This window comes from Coregonus lavaretus (genome assembly GCF_964263955.1).
Source record: "Coregonus lavaretus genome assembly, chromosome: 5".
Classification (NCBI taxonomy): Eukaryota; Metazoa; Chordata; class Actinopteri; order Salmoniformes; family Salmonidae; genus Coregonus; species Coregonus lavaretus.
The window spans coordinates 8,559,366-8,575,388 of NC_139992.1; positions in this window are offsets into that span (position 1 = coordinate 8,559,366).

Below are 16,023 nucleotides of genomic sequence, written 5' to 3' on the forward strand. Positions count from 1 at the left end.
GTGTTGCTGGTCGTCTCTGAGAGTTGGGCGAGAACTATAGAGGCCTGGCCCACGGGGAAGAGAGACCCCCAGAACATTTTTAGGGGGGGGCTCACGACGTCGGGGCAGCAGGAGGCCGCGATAGAGCGGTCCAGCGGGTTGGCAGAGGAGGCCGCCAGGTTACGGGGGCCACTGGTCGAAGAGGGGATGGAAGGTGTAGGGGCACGGCGAGAGGTACTGGGGTGTGTTACCAGTCCGGTCCGGCCCGTTCCAGATCCCGGTGTAGGGCCAGTGGTGTGTGTCCCCAGTACGGTCCGGTCTGTTCCTGCTCCCCGCACCAAGTCAGTGGTGCGCTTCGTCAGCCCGGCTCGGCCCGTTCCTGCTCCCCGCACCAAGTCAGTGGTGCACTTCGTCAGCCCGGCTCGGCCCGTTCCTGCTCCCCGCACCAAGTCAGTGGTGCGCTTCGTCAGCCCGGCTCGGCCCGTTCCTGCTCCCCGCACCAAGTCAGTGGTGCGTTTCGTCAGCCCGGTTCGGCTCACTCCTGCTCCTCACACCAAGACAGTGGTGTGCGTTGTCAGTCCAGCACGGCCCGTGCCTGTTCTCCACACCAAGCCAGTGGTGGGCGTCGTCAGTCCGGCACGGCCCGTGCCTGTTCCACTGGTGCCTGGTTCGGCACTGGTCAGATGTTTTACGCCGGAGCTAGAGCAATCCGCTCCATCAGTGTGCAGTCCAGCTCCGGCCAGCGGGGCCAGACCGGACCAGGGGTACTTTGGGGGGTTGGAGAGGGAGCGGGGATCAGGCCCGGAGCCGGATCCGCCGCCTAGGCGGAGTGCCCACCCGGTCCCTCCCCTGCGGTATTTGGTTGACGCGGTCGGAGTCCGCGCCTTTAGGGGGGGGTACTGTCACGCCCTGGCTCTGGGGACACTGTTATGTTGAGCCAGGGTGTGTAGATCAATGTGTTTTTTTTCTATGGGTGCTATTTCTATGTTGGCCAGAGTGGCTCCCAATCAGAGGCAACGAGTGTCAGGTGTTGCTGGTCGTCTCTGATTGGGAGCCATATTTAAACAGTCTGTTTTTCATTCGTGTTTGTGGGATTTTGTTTCTAGTCTGTTTATGGTAGACCGTGAACTGTCACGTATCGTTTGTTGTTTTGATCGTGTCTCTTAATAAAGAGTATGTTTGCCTGCAACGCTACACCTTGACTGGCTGCATTACCGCTTGGTGTGGCAACTGCTTGGCATCTGACAGCAAGGCGCTACATAGGGTAGTGCATATGGCCCAATATATCACTGGGGCCGACCATCTGCCATCCAGGACCTCTATACCAGGCGGTGTGAGAAGAAATCCCCTAAAAATGGTCAAATACTTCAGCCACCCAAGTTATAGACTTTTCTCTCTGCTATCGCACGGCAAGCGGTACCGATACACCAAACGGACCCTGAACAGGAACCAACAGGACCTGGAACAGCTTTTACCCCAAAGCCCTAAGACTGCTAAATATTTAGTCCGGGTAGCTACAGTATTTGGTTAAATATTTAACAATCTCCATTGATTGTTTTTGCACTAACTTTTTTGACTCATCACACACACTGCTGCTACTGTTTATTATCTATCCTGTTGCCTAGTCACTTTATTCCTACATAAACTACCAGTCAAAAGTTTGGACACACCTACTCATTCAAGGGTTTTTCTTTATTTTTACTATTTTTACATTGTAGAATAATAGTGAAGACATCAAAACTGTAAAATAACACATATGGAATCATGTAGTAACCAAAAAAGTGTTAAACAAATCAAATTATATTTTATATTTTATATTCTTTAAATACCCACCCTTTGCCTTGATGACAGCTTTGCACACTCTTGGCATTCTCTCAACCAGCTTCACCTGGAATGCTTTTCCAGCAGTCTTAAAGGAGTTCCCACATATGCTGAGCACTTGTTGGCTGCTTTTCCTTCACTCTACCGTCCAACTCATCCCAAAACATCTCAGTTGGGTTGAGTTCGGGTGATTGTGGAGGCCAGGTCATCTGATGCAGCTGTCCATCACTCTCCTTCTTGGTAAAATAGCCCTTTATCAGCCTGGAGGTGTGTTGGGTCATCGTCCTGTTGAAAAACAAGTGATAGTCCCACTAAGCCCAAACCAGATGGGATGGCGTATTGCTGCAGAATGCTGTGGTAGCCATGCTGGTTAAGTGTGCCTTGAATTCTAAATACATCACAGACAGTGTCACCTGCAAAGCACCCCCACACCATAACACCTCTTCCTCCATACTTTACGGTGGGAACTGTGCAGAGATTATCCGTTCACCCACACCGCTTCTCACAAAGACACGGCGGTTGGAACCAAAAATTTCCAATTTGGACTCCAGAACAAAGGACACATTTCCACCGGTCTAATGTCCATTGCTCGTGTTTCTTGGCCCAAGCAGGTCTCTTCTTATTATTGGTGTCCTTTAGCAGTGGTTTCTTTGCAGCAATTTGACCATGAAGGCCTGATTCACACAGTCCCCTCTGAACAGTTGATGTTAAGATGTGTCTGTGACTTGAACTCTATGAAGCATTTATTTGGCCTGCAATTTCTGAGGCTGGTAACTCTAATGAACTTATCCTCTGCAGCAGAGGTAACTCTGGGTCTTCCATTCCTTTGATGGTCCTCATGAGAGCCAGTTTCATGATAGCGCTTGATGGTTTTTGCGACTCCACTTGAAGAAACTTTAAAAGTTCTTGAAATTTTCCGGAATGGACCTTCATGTTTTAAAGTAATGATGGACTGTCGTTTCTCTTTACTTATTTGAACTGTTCTTGCCATAATATGGACTTGGTATTTTACCAAATAGGGCTATCTTCTGTATACCCCCCCCACCCCACCTTGTTACAACACAACTGATTGGCTCAAACACATTAAGAAGGAATGAAATTCCACAAATTAACTTTTAAGAAGGCACACCTGTTAATTGATATGCATTCCAGGTGACTACCTCATGAAGCTGGTTAAAATAATGCCAAGAGTGTGCAAAGCTGTCATCAAGGCAAAGGGTGGCTATTTGAAGAATCTCAAATATTAAATATATTTTGATTTGTTTAAAACTTGTTTGGTTGCTACACGATTCCATATGTGTTATTTCATAGTTTTAATGTCTTCACCATTATTCTACAATGTAAAAAATAGTACAAATAAAGAAAAACCCTTGAATGAATAGGTGTGTCCAAACTTTTGACTGGTAGTGTATATGTACATACAGTGCCTTAAGAAAGTACACACCATTTGACTTTTATTATTACATGTTATTGATTTTCTATTATTTCTCTATTTTCTTCCTCTCTGCATTGTTGGGAAGGGCCCGTAAGAAAGCATTTCACTGTTAGTCTACACTTGTTTTTTTACGAAGCATTTTTTTGGGTTATGATTTCAATAACATTTGATTTGATTTGTGTTCTCTTTTCAAATGACCAACACCCCTTCTCAGTGTAACTGTGTTCTCTTCTCCGTCTGTCTGTTTCCAGTCTTTCGCAGGGAAGGGATAAAATCGTTGATGTAATGATTCCTCTGACTTGTCCATAACAAGACGGCTTCACATTAAAGGTGGCTAATTTATCTCACTCTGCTAACAATGGTGAAGAGCTGTGGTTAATACTAATGATAGTACTACATGTGTGTAATTACATACAGTATAGAGCCAAGCCCCCCCTACTGTCTTTCCTAGCCTTGACCCCTGGGTGTTGACCCCTACTGTCTTTCCTAGCCTTGACCCCTGGGCGTTGACCCCTACTGTATTTCCTAGCCTTGACCCCTGGGTGTTGACCCCTACTGTGTTTCCTAGCCTTGACCCCTGGGCGTTGACCCCTACTGTCTTTCCTAGCCTTGACCCCTGGGTGTTGACCCCTACTGTCTTTCCTAGCCTTGACCCCTGGGTGTTGACCACTACTGTATTTCCTTGCCTTGACCCCTGGGTGTTGACCCCTACTGTCTTTCCTAGCCTTGACCCCTGGGTGTTGACCCCTACTGTCTTTCCTAGCCTTGACCCCTGGGTGTTGACCCCTACTGTCTTTCCTAGCCTTGACCCCTAGGTGTTGACCCCTACTGTCTTTCCTAGCCTTGACCCCTGGGCGTTGACCCCTACTGTCTTTCCTAGCCTTGACCCCTGGGTGTTGACCCCTACTGTCTTTCCTAGCCTTGACCCCTGGGTGTTGACCCCTACTGTCTTTCCTAGCCTTGACCCCTGGGTGTTGACCCCTACTGTCTTTCCTAGCCTTGACCCCTGGGTGTTGACCCCTACTGTCTTTCCTAGCCTTGACCCCTGGGTGTTGACCCCTACTGTCTTTCCTAGCCTTGACCCCTGGGTGTTGACCCCTACTGTCTTTCCTAGCCTTGACCCCTGGGTGTTGACCCCTACTGTCTTTCCTAGCCTTGACCCCTGGGTGTTGACCCCTACTGTCTTTCCTAGCCTTGACCCCTGGGCATTGACCCCTACTGTCTTTCCTAGCCTTGACCCCTGGGTGTTGACCCCTACTGTCTTTCCTAGCCTTGACCCCTGGGTGTTGACCCCTACTGTATTTCCTAGCCTTGACCCCTGGGTGTAAAAAGCTATTTCTTCCCTATAATGTCTGAGAAATTACCCGTCAAGAAGTTGTTAATTGTTGAGTTGCTGGATTACCGTCCCCGGCCCTCGTCTGTTTCAGCCGTTGAAAACAGCCGTTTGCAGCGTTTTTACAAGGCAGCAATAAAAAGCCTGTTCCTGTGCAGTATGTATTGTATGCACTGCATGAATGCTCTTAGTATTGGTTCGTAGGCTGTGGGGTAACGACATGTGGGTCATTCACGATCCTAGTGAGAGGTAGCCTACATCTGGTAAGTGTGTTTGGTATCCATGAACACATCAACATCACAGTGCTCATAGGTGGGCAGGTATTACACACTGATAGATGGTGGTTCCTATATATATATTTTTTAAAAAGCATATTCTGCATATTTCGATGAAATTCAAAAATTAAATTAAACACATGTTGGCTGCTACAGAGAGTTTTATTTACCCAGATAATAACCATGATATAAACCAGGTCGTCCTGGAAACCATTGCAGACCCACACAGACACAGCATACAGTTGATATCACCAGGCATTGGTCTGTGGTCTGGTCTGTGCTGTAGCTGGTAGAGCTCGCTCTCTCTCTGAGAGAGTAAGATTACCATCTACCACAGGTCAGGTGTTCCGACTTAATTCCATGAGCCAGAGAGCCTGAGCCAACGTCAACTAGCTGTGTAACTGGGGGAGGTTTGAGTGTAAGGGGTCTAGGGGACTCCTTTATAGTTGCTTCAGCCGTATTACTTACCTTGAAAGAGTAAAACGTTCCACAGGGGTCTCATAGAAATTCCAGTCAAAGTGTTATAGGTTGTTGTTTTACCAAATCAAATCAAATCAAATTTATTGGTCACATACACATGGTTAGCAGATGTTATTGCGAGTGTAGCGAAATGCTTGCGCTTCTAGTTCCGACAATGCAGCAATATCTAAGCAAGTAATATCTAACAGTTTTACAACAAAAACCTAATACACACAAATCTAAGTAAAGGAATGGAATAAGAATATATAATTATATGGATGAGCAATGTCAGTATCATGATCAGAGTGGCATAGTCTAAGATGCAATAGATAGTATATAATACAGTATATACATATGAGATGGGTTGCAAGATCTTTGTATTGTTTACAGATCTTGTATTGCAAGATCTGTAAACATTAAAGTGACATTATTAAAGTGACTAGTGTTCCATTTATTAAAGCGGCCAGTGATTTTCAAGTCTGTATGTAGGCAGCAGCCTCTCTGTGCTAGTGATGCTGTTTAACAGTCTGATGGCCTTGAGATAGAAGCAGTTTTTTAGTCTATCGGTCCCAGCTATAATACACCTGTAGTGTCCTCGCCTTGTGGATGATAGCGGGGTGAACAGGCAGTGGCTCGGGTGGTAGTTGTCCTTGATTATCCTTTTGGCCTTCCTGTGACATCGGGTGCTGTAGGTGTCCTGGAGGGCAGGTAGTTTGCCCCCTGGTGATGTGTTGTGCAGACCACTCAGCAAGACTCCACACATTTATTGTCCCACGGACATGGATGGACAGTAAATGTGTCAACCTATTTAGAGCCGTGGTTAAAATGTTCTTTGGGCCCTTGCTCACGACTGACTGAAAAATTCAATGGATGAAACCCACGAGGATGTCAACTTTCAAGGAAAGAGATACCACTGTGGAACAACCGTGGTCATGGATATCACAAAACATCACCATCATTCCTATTTCTAGCATTCTAGCAGCAACTTCAGGCTGACTTGTGGACGGTTCTTTGTGTTCTTTCGGCTTTCGCTCGCTAGATGTTTACCCAGAAATGAGAGTTGGGTCAGGATGTCCTGGCAGGCTCCCATTCTGCGTCGCCTGTTGTTCTTGGAGACTCTCCAGCAACAGCTTGGAGTTATATCTGTCTCTGGTCATCTCACTGTAACTGTAAGGAGACCAAACTATACCAAGATTACCATGCAACATTTTATCGTTATGGTACCTTGCCAAGAGGGGAGACATGTATACCTTTTATAGCTTAGCGTTTGAAGTATTTGATACAAACGATGAGCGATTTTGAGAATTATTACATAGTACAACGAGAACATGATCTTAGCAAAATATGTTAAGGTTCTCATTATTCATTTACTTTTCATTAAATGTCAACCTGCAAGCTATGTAAATCTCAGTCCTCCCTCGCCTTTAATGTAGGCCTACAGTATCTGAAAACACACAGTAATCTAGAATCTGTGCTAGTCTGAAACAAAAGCTAACATCCTATAGTACTGCGTTCTGTAGACAGAGGAACAGTTTAATGCAAAAACAAGAGGATGCTGAGTGTGTCATACTCAGAAAACAAGGAAACCACTACAGAGGAAGAATGCATTCTTACATTCTTAGAACTATTGGGACGTGTTCTTTAGAAAAGGTACACTTCCTTCTGCTAAATGCTGTCAGACGGGCAGGATCCCTTTTTTTAAGCAGTGGGTGGGAGTGACTCGCAGTCATCCTGTTGCCGCTCATGTGTTTTTGTTTCTTCAGATATCTGTGGAGATGTTATTCCTGGTGTCTTTGAAAAATAAAGAAAGTGAGGGAGAGAAAATAAGAAAGTGAAAGAGGCGAGGAAGACAAGTTTCCAGCTTGCGGGAAGACAGAAGGCGTGAAAGCAGAGGGAGGTGTAGGTAGTGTTTCAGAGGAGAGATTTAGGTTTGTGTTGGCAGCCGCAGACAGAGAATGCAGACAGAGTTGGTAGGGGGTAGCGGGGCGCCAGGTCACTGACACGACAAATCAAAACCAAAGTGACTTAGACTTCTGGCTTCATATTTCTTGTTGGATAAACATCTCTGAGTTGAAAATTGCCCCAGCCCCTCTAATACATTGTTCTACAAAGCCTTTACCCTGTCCTGCCTTTCCTCCTCACTATAACTGATCATGTTGACACATATCCCCCCACAGCTCTGACTGAAATGGTATATAATACATCTGCAAGCCTAGGTAACCTCCTTGAGCTATGACCAAATGTGTTATGCTTGGACAGTACCGTGTTATGCTGGATTTTATGCTAGAATGTGGGCTTGAGCAAACCAGCAAAGGTTCCACCAATAGTTTTTTCTCCTCATCACGGGAGACACCATCACCCTAAGCCTTGGAGTTACTAATGAAGTCATGCACAGCAAGTGCAGTCATAGAATAGCCTGTTTGTTTTGTAAAAAAGGCACCAGTCAGGCTGGGTCGAGGTGGGCGGCAGTGATATGAGATGTCTTCTGTGCTATCGTATGCGTGGGCAGAGACTCTGTATGACAGCCACTGCTCATGACTAATACACATTAGGGCGACATTGCTGTGGAGGAAATCCCGAGGAGGAACCCTTATTCAAAACAGTTCATTGTGTAACAGGAAATAGTGAAACACACTTCAGCAAACTGGCAAACAGAACTCAGAGAAATAGAGGAGGCCTAAGTCCAACTCCTGTGCCTCGCAAGAGGAGTATCAACAGGTGGAAACAACCGTCACTGACTTAATAAGATGATCGGGCTGGAACACGATCATATTTTCAGTTGGGGGGGGGGGGGGGGGGACTTTTTTACTTTCAGAATTAAAAGTGGGTTACAAAGTTAAAACTAAAACATCAGAGAAGGTCTACCCAGGATCCAACCAGGACAATAATAGCAGAGTGATTTTCCTTCACTCATGGACGGCATATTTTAAGTACCAATTATGGTTGTGAAAACTTGATGTGGAGCTAGGGAGGAGCGTTGACAAAGTGCCAATCCCTCTTTGTGACTGGAAAGCCGGCATCGGGCTAAGAGCCAGGGTACGTTGTCACCGACCGAGTGGTCGAAAAGGGAAACTATTAGTGTTGTATTCTTTTGCAAGATTAAAGCGGCTACAAGGAGCAAGATATCATACATTCTTTGCTTCGTAGGTGTTTGTATTGAACTTCATCTCAGGCGGTGCCTTTAATCTTCAAACAGGAGAAAAGTATTTGGTAGGACACTCTTCCCAGCTTGAGACCTACAATAAGCAGTGAGTGGGTGACATTTTTGACCAATCACATCAGATCTTTTCACATCAGATCTTTTCAGAGCTGATCTGATTGGTCAAAAGACCAATTAGTGAAAACAAGATTAACCTTAAACCTAACACAAAACCCAGCGGAAAGTGTTGGAATTAAAACACATAAAATATATCAAGCACACTACTAAAGGTGTTGGCAGGACCGGTATAATTCATACTGGTTCAAACATTCTAAATGGCTATTGGCAAAATCAAGATGTTTCTAAACATCTTGAGCACTGTCGATATGTATTATCAGTGCAATGTCATGCATAACTTCTGTCAAAAGTTCTATAACACACCCTATATATATATACAGTACCTGTCAAAAGTTTGGACACCTTCTCATTCAAGGGTACTTCTTTATTTTTACTATTTTCTACATTGTAGAATAATAGTGAAGACATCAAAACTATGAAGTAACACATATGGAAACATGCAGTAACCAAAAAAGTGTTAAACAAATCAAAATATACATATATATATTTATATATATATTTTTTAATAGCCACCCTTTGCCTTTGTCACGGTCGTCTAAAACAGGAGACCAATACGCAGCGCGTGGAGTGAACATGATGACTTTATTTAATAAAGCAACCACGAAAAACAACAAATGACGATAGTGAAGTCCTCTGTAACACTGACAGAAACATGGAACAAAAACCCACAAACCAAGGAGAAACCACACAGTTTAAATATGGCTCCCAATCAGAGATAACGAGCCGACAGCAGACACTCGTTACCTCCGATTGGGAGTCATATGACTAATCAAGAACAATACCCAAACATAGAAATGAACAACTAGAATACCCAACATAGAAATACACCCAAACAATGAAAATGAACAACCCTGGCTCAAATAATCAAAGTCCATGGAGCCAGAGTATCACAGTACCCCCCCCTAAAGGTGCGAACTCCGGGCGCACCAGCCTACAGTCTAGGGGAGGGTCTGGGTGGGCGTCTGTCCATGGTGGCGGCTCTGGCCCAGGTCGTGGTCCCCACCCCACCTTAGTCACTATCCGCTTCCGTAGCCCCCTCCACCTGACCACCCCCCAATTAAACCCCACTGGATTAAGGGGCGGCACCGGACTAAGGGGCAGCACCGGACTAAGGGGCAGCACCGGACTAAGGGACAGTACCTGACTAAGGGGCAGCACCGGACTGAATGGCGGATCCTGGCTGGCTGGCTTTGGCGGATCCTGGCTGGACGGCTCTGGCGGATCCTGGCTGGACGGCTCTGGCTGATCCTGTCTGGCGGAAGGCTCTGGCTGATCCTGTCTGGCGGAAGGCTCTGGCTGATCCTGTCTGGCGGAAGGCTCTGGCTGATCCTGTCTGGCGGAAGGCTCTGGCTGATCCTGTCTGGCGGAAGGCTCTGGCTGATCCTGTCTGGCGGAAGGCTCTGGCTGCTCCTGTCTGGCGGAGAGCTCTAGCGGCTCCGGTCTGGCGGACGGCTCTGAAGGCTCATGGCAGACGGGCGGCTTTGCAGGCTCAGTACAGACGGGCAGTTCCTGCGGCGCTTGGCAGACGGACAGTTCAGACGGCGTTGGGCAGACGGGCAGTTCAGACGGCGTTGGGCAGACGGACAGCTCAGGCCCCGTTGGGCAGACGGCAGACTCTGGCCGTCTGAGGCGCATCGTAGGCCTGGTGCGTGGTGCCGGAACAGGAGGTACCGGGCTGAGGACACGCATCTCAGGGCTAGTGCGGGGAGAAGCAACAGGGCATGCTGGACCCTGGGGACGCACCGTAGGCCTGATGCGTGGTGCCGGAACTGGAGGTACCGGGCTGAGGACACGCATCTCAGGGCTAGTGCGGGAAGAAGCAACAGGGCATGCTGGACCCTGGGAACGCACATAAGGGCTAGTGCGGAGAGCCGGAACAGGGCATGCTGGACCCTGGGGACTCACATTAAGCCTAGTGCGGAGAGCAGCAACAGGACGCACAGGACTCGGGAGACACACAGGAGGCTTGGGGCGTGGTGTAGGCACTGGTGGGAAAGGGCTGGCGACGCGCACCGTATCCCTGGTGCGAGTGGCCGGAACAGGCCGGGCTGGGCTGGCGAAGCGCACCGTATCCCTGGTGCGAGTGGCCGGAACAGGCCGGGCTGGGCTGGCGAAGCGCACCGTATCCCTGGTGCGAGTGGCCGGAACAGGCCGGGCTGGGCTGGCGAAGCGCACCGTATCCCTGGTGCGAGTGGCCGGAACAGGCCGGGCCGGGCTGGCGAAGCGCACCGTATCCTTGGTGCGAGGGGTCGTAACAGGCCGGACCGTACTGGAGGCACACACCACTGGCTCTACCCCGGGAACTGGAACGGGCCGGACCGGACTGGATACACACCTCAGTCTCTCACGCCGTGCCTCTACATCTCCTTTCCCTACTTTGGCCAGTGACCCCCGTAACCTGGTTGCCTCTTGAATTCGCCCCTTCTCTGCCTCCGTTAGCCCCGTCGTCCAAGCCATGTGCCCCCCCCCAAAAACTTTTTGGGGTTGCCTCTCGTCCTTCCAACGATGATGGCCCTGCTGACGCCGTTGCTCCTCTCGCCGTCGCCTCTCCACCGTTTCGCTCCATGGACGGCGATCCATCCCATCCAGGATCTCCTCCCAAGTCCAGGACCCCTTTCCGTCCAAAATCTCCTCCCATGTCCAGGAAGCCTTTGGAGCTGGGTCCTGTTGCCGCTTGACACGCTGCTTGGTCCTTTGATGGTGGGTTTTTCTGTCACGGTCGTCTAAAACAGGAGACCAATACGCAGCGCGTGGAGTGAACATGATGACTTTATTTAATAAAGCAACCACGAAAAACAACAAATGACGATAGTGAAGTCCTCTGTAACACTGACAGAAACATGGAACAAAAACCCACAAACCAAGGAGAAACCACACAGTTTAAATATGGCTCCCAATCAGAGATAACGAGCCGACAGCAGACACTCGTTACCTCCGATTGGGAGTCATATGACTAATCAAGAACAATACCCAAACATAGAAATGAACAACTAGAATACCCAACATAGAAATACACCCAAACAATGAAAATGAACAACCCTGGCTCAAATAATCAAAGTCCATGGAGCCAGAGTATCACAGCCTTGATGAGAGCTTTGCACACTCTTGGCATTCTCTCAACCAGTTTCCCTTGTAATGCTTTTCCAACAGTCTTGAAGGAGTTCCCACATATGCTGAGCACTTGTTGGCTGCTTTTCCTTCACTCTGCCATCCGACTCATCCCAAACCATCTCAATTGGGTTGAGGTCGGGGGATTGTGGAGGCCAGGTCATCTGATGCAGCACTCCATCACTCTCCTTCTTGTTCAAAAAGCCCTTACACAGCCTGGAGGTGTGTTGGGTTATTGTCCTGTTGAAGAAACAAATGATAGTCCCACTAAGCCCAAACCAGATGTGATGGGGTATTGCTGCAGAATGTTGTGGTAGCCATGCTGGTTAAGTGTGCCTTGAATTCTAAATAAATCATACACAGTGTTACCAGCAAAGCACCCCCACACCATAACACCTCCTCCTCCATGCTTTACGGTGGGAACTACACATGCAGAGATCATCCGTTCACCCACACCGCGTCTCACAAAGACACGGCGGTTGGAACCAAAAATCTCCAATTTGGACTCCAGACCAAAGGACACATTTCCACCGGTCTAATGTCTATTCTTCGTGTTTCTTGGCCCAAGCAGGTCTCTTCTTCTTATTGGTGTCCTTTAGTAGTGGTTTCTTTGCAGCAATTCGACCATGAAGGCCTGATTCACACAGTCCCCTCTGAACAGTTGATGCAGAGATGTGTCTGTGACTTGAACTCTGTGAAGCATTTATTTGGCCTGCAATTTCTGAGGCTGGTAACTCTAATGAACTTATCCTCTGCAGCAGAGGTAACTCTGGGTCTTCCATTCCTGTGGCAGTCCTCATGAGAGCCAGTTTCATCGTAGCGCTTGATGGTTTTTGCGACTGCACTTGAAGAAACTTAAAAAGTTCTTGAAATGTTCTGTATTGACTGACCTTCATGTCTTAAAGTAATGATGGACTGTAATTTCTCTTTGCTTATTTGAGCTGTTCTTGCCATAATATGGACTTGCCATAATAAGGACTATACACCCCCCCCCCCCCCCCCCCCCCCTACCTTGTCACAACACGACTGATTGTCTCAAACACATTAACAAGGAAATAAATTCCACAAATGAACTTTAAAGAAGGCACTCCTGTTCATTGAAACTGGAAACCATACATCCTGCAAACTGGAAACCATATATCCTGAGGCTACATTTATTGTAGAAGGGGGATTTTAACAAAGCAAATTTGAGAAAAAGGCTAACTAAATTCTATCAGCATATTGACTGTAGCACTCACGCTGGAAAAATGCTGGACCATTGTCACACTCATTTCCGCTATGCATACAAGGCCCTCCCCTGCCCTCCTTTTGGCAAATCTGACCACGACTCCATTTTGCTCCTCCCTTCCTATCAAACAGGAAGCACCCGTGCTTAGGACTATTCAACGCTGGTCTGATCAATCGTAATCCACGCTTCAAGATTGTTTTGATCACGAGGACTGGGATATGTTCCGGGTAGCTTCTAAGAATAATATAGACATTTACGCTGATTCGGTGAGTGGGTTTATAAGGAAGTGTTTAAGAGATGTCGTACCCACTATGACTATTTAAACCTACCCTAACCAGAAACCGTGGATAGATGGCAGCATTCGAGAAAAACTGAAAGCACGAACCACTGCATTTAACCATGGCAAGGTGACGGGGAATATGGATGAATACAAACAGAGTGGTCGTTCCCCCCGCAAGGCAATCAAACAGGCAAAACGTCAATATCGAGACAAAGTGGAGTCGCAATTCAACGGTTCAGACACGAGACGTATGTGGCAGGGTTTACAGACAATCACGGACTACAATAGGAAAACCAACCACGTCGCAGATACCGACGTCTTATTGCCAGACAAGCTAAACAAGTTCTTTGCCCGCTTTGAGGATAACACAGTGCCACCGACGCGGCCAGCTACCAAGGACGGTGGGCTCTCCTACTCCGTGGCCGACGTGAGTAAGACATTTAAATGTATTAATGCCCTCACCTCCTGTACTCCCTGTTCACCCATGACTGCGTAGCCATGCACGCCTCCATCTCAATCATTAAGCTTGCAGACGACACAACAATGAGACCGCCTACAGGGAGGAAGTGAGGGCTCTGGGAGTGTGGTGCCAGGAAAATAACCTCTCACTCAACAAAACAAAGGAGATGATCGTGGACTCCAGGAAACAGCAGAGGGAGTACCCCCCTATCCACATTGACAGGACAGCAATGGAGAAGGTGGAACATTTTAAGTTCCTCTGCGTACATATCACTGACAAACTGAAATGGTCCACCCACACAGACAGTGTGGTGAAGAAGGCGCAACAGCTTCTCTTCAACCTCAGGAGGCTGAAGAAATTTGGCCTGTCACCTAAAACCCTCACAAACCTTTACAGATGCACAATTGAGAGCATCCTGTCAGGCTGTATCACCGCCTGGTATGGCAACTGCACAGCCCACAACCGCAGGGCTCTCCAGAGGGTTGTGCGGTCTGCACAACGCATCACCGTAGACAAACTACCTGCCCTCCAGGACACCTACAGCACCCGATGTCACAGGAAGGCCAAAAAGATCATCAAGGACAACTACCACCCGAGCCACTGCCTGTCCACCCCGCTATCATCCAGAAGGCGAGGACACTACAGGTGCATCAAAGCTGGGACCGAGAGACTGAAAAACAGCTTCTATCTCAAGGCCATCAGACTGTTAAACAGCTATCACTAGCACAGAGAGGCTGCTGCCTACATACAGACTTGAAAATCACTGGCCGCTTTAATAAATGGAACACTAGTCACTTTAATAATGCCACTTTAATGTTTACATATCTTGCATTACCCATCTCATATGTATATACTGTATTCTATACTATCCATTGCATCTTAGACTATGCCACTCTGATCATGATACTGACATTGCTCATCCATATATTTATATATTCTTATTCCATTCCTTTACTTAGATTTGTGTGTATTAGGTTTTTGTTGTAAAACTGTTAGATATTACTTTCTAGATATTGCTGCACTATCGGAACTAGAAGCACAAGCATTTCGCTACACTCGCAATAACATCTGCTAACCATGTGTATGTGACCAATACATTTGATTTGATTTGATTTGAAATGCATTCCAGGTGACTACCTCATGAAGCTGGTTGAGAGAATGCCAAGCATGTGCAAAGCTGTCATCAAGGCAAAGGGTGGCTATTTGAAGAATCTCAAATATAAAATATATTTCAATTTGTTTTGGTTACTACGCGATTCCATATATATATAAGGTGTGGTATTTATATAACACAAAGTAATAACAGCAATAACAGTAATAACAATAATAACAGTAATAACAGTAATAACATTAATAACAGTAATAACAGTAATAACATTAATGATAATCCTCCTTAGGAGATTAGGAGATGACTGAGAACAGATCATTCAGTATAACCTTGAGACAGACGCCTGTATCTTTTTCAAACTGGACTTCTTATAGGTTAAAACCACAGATCTCCAAGCAATCTCTAGACCAGCGATATTGAACTCTTACCCTACGTGGTCTGAAGCCTGCTGGTTTTCTCTTCTATCGGATAATTATTCGCACACACCTGGTGTCCCAGGACTAAATCAGTCCCTGATTAGAGGGGCACAATTAAAACATGCAGTGGAACAGACTTTGAGGTCCAGAGTTGAGTTTGAGGGCTCTAGACTAGACTATTGGTTAAAACCACAGATTTCCAAGCCATCTCTAGACTATCTAGTCAACTGGAATAATACATTACTGAAGAGAAAGAATAACCAAACCAGTTGTTTATTCCACCATGCCATGCCATCAAAGACCTCTTTATGCGATATGCACTGAAAAGGGAAAATACAGAACTATCCAAATAGGCATACCATTCTCCAAAAGCAAAGGTCATTGTTATGTGTTGGGGATAAATCAACCATTTTGTTACACAAGTCCCCTTGTGATAACAAAACATTCAGCGTACAGTTATTGTTTTTCAACCCAACATGTATATTTACAGTTTATGTATAGTTATTTCTATATCTTGGAAAGAAGTCCCAAAGGTAGCAGGTGATCCAAGCACTACTCATAAAACATAATGTAATTTTTCATGGTGAAGAAATGCGTACTTTTAGCTCCAGAGCTATGAAGAAAAGTTATGCCAGAAAATGATGGTGCCACCCCATCGGTACATCCCCAACACAGCCGGTTCGCTGCCTTAAAAAAGCTATTTCAGAAGCCACAAGGTTAGTATCTCTGTAAACTCAAAAAACATTTTAGGACACAGACAGACGTTCAGGCGGTGTTGTAGAAAATAACTGATCAGGAATCTGATATTCTGATGAGTGATCAGAGATTCAATTGTCTTTTATTT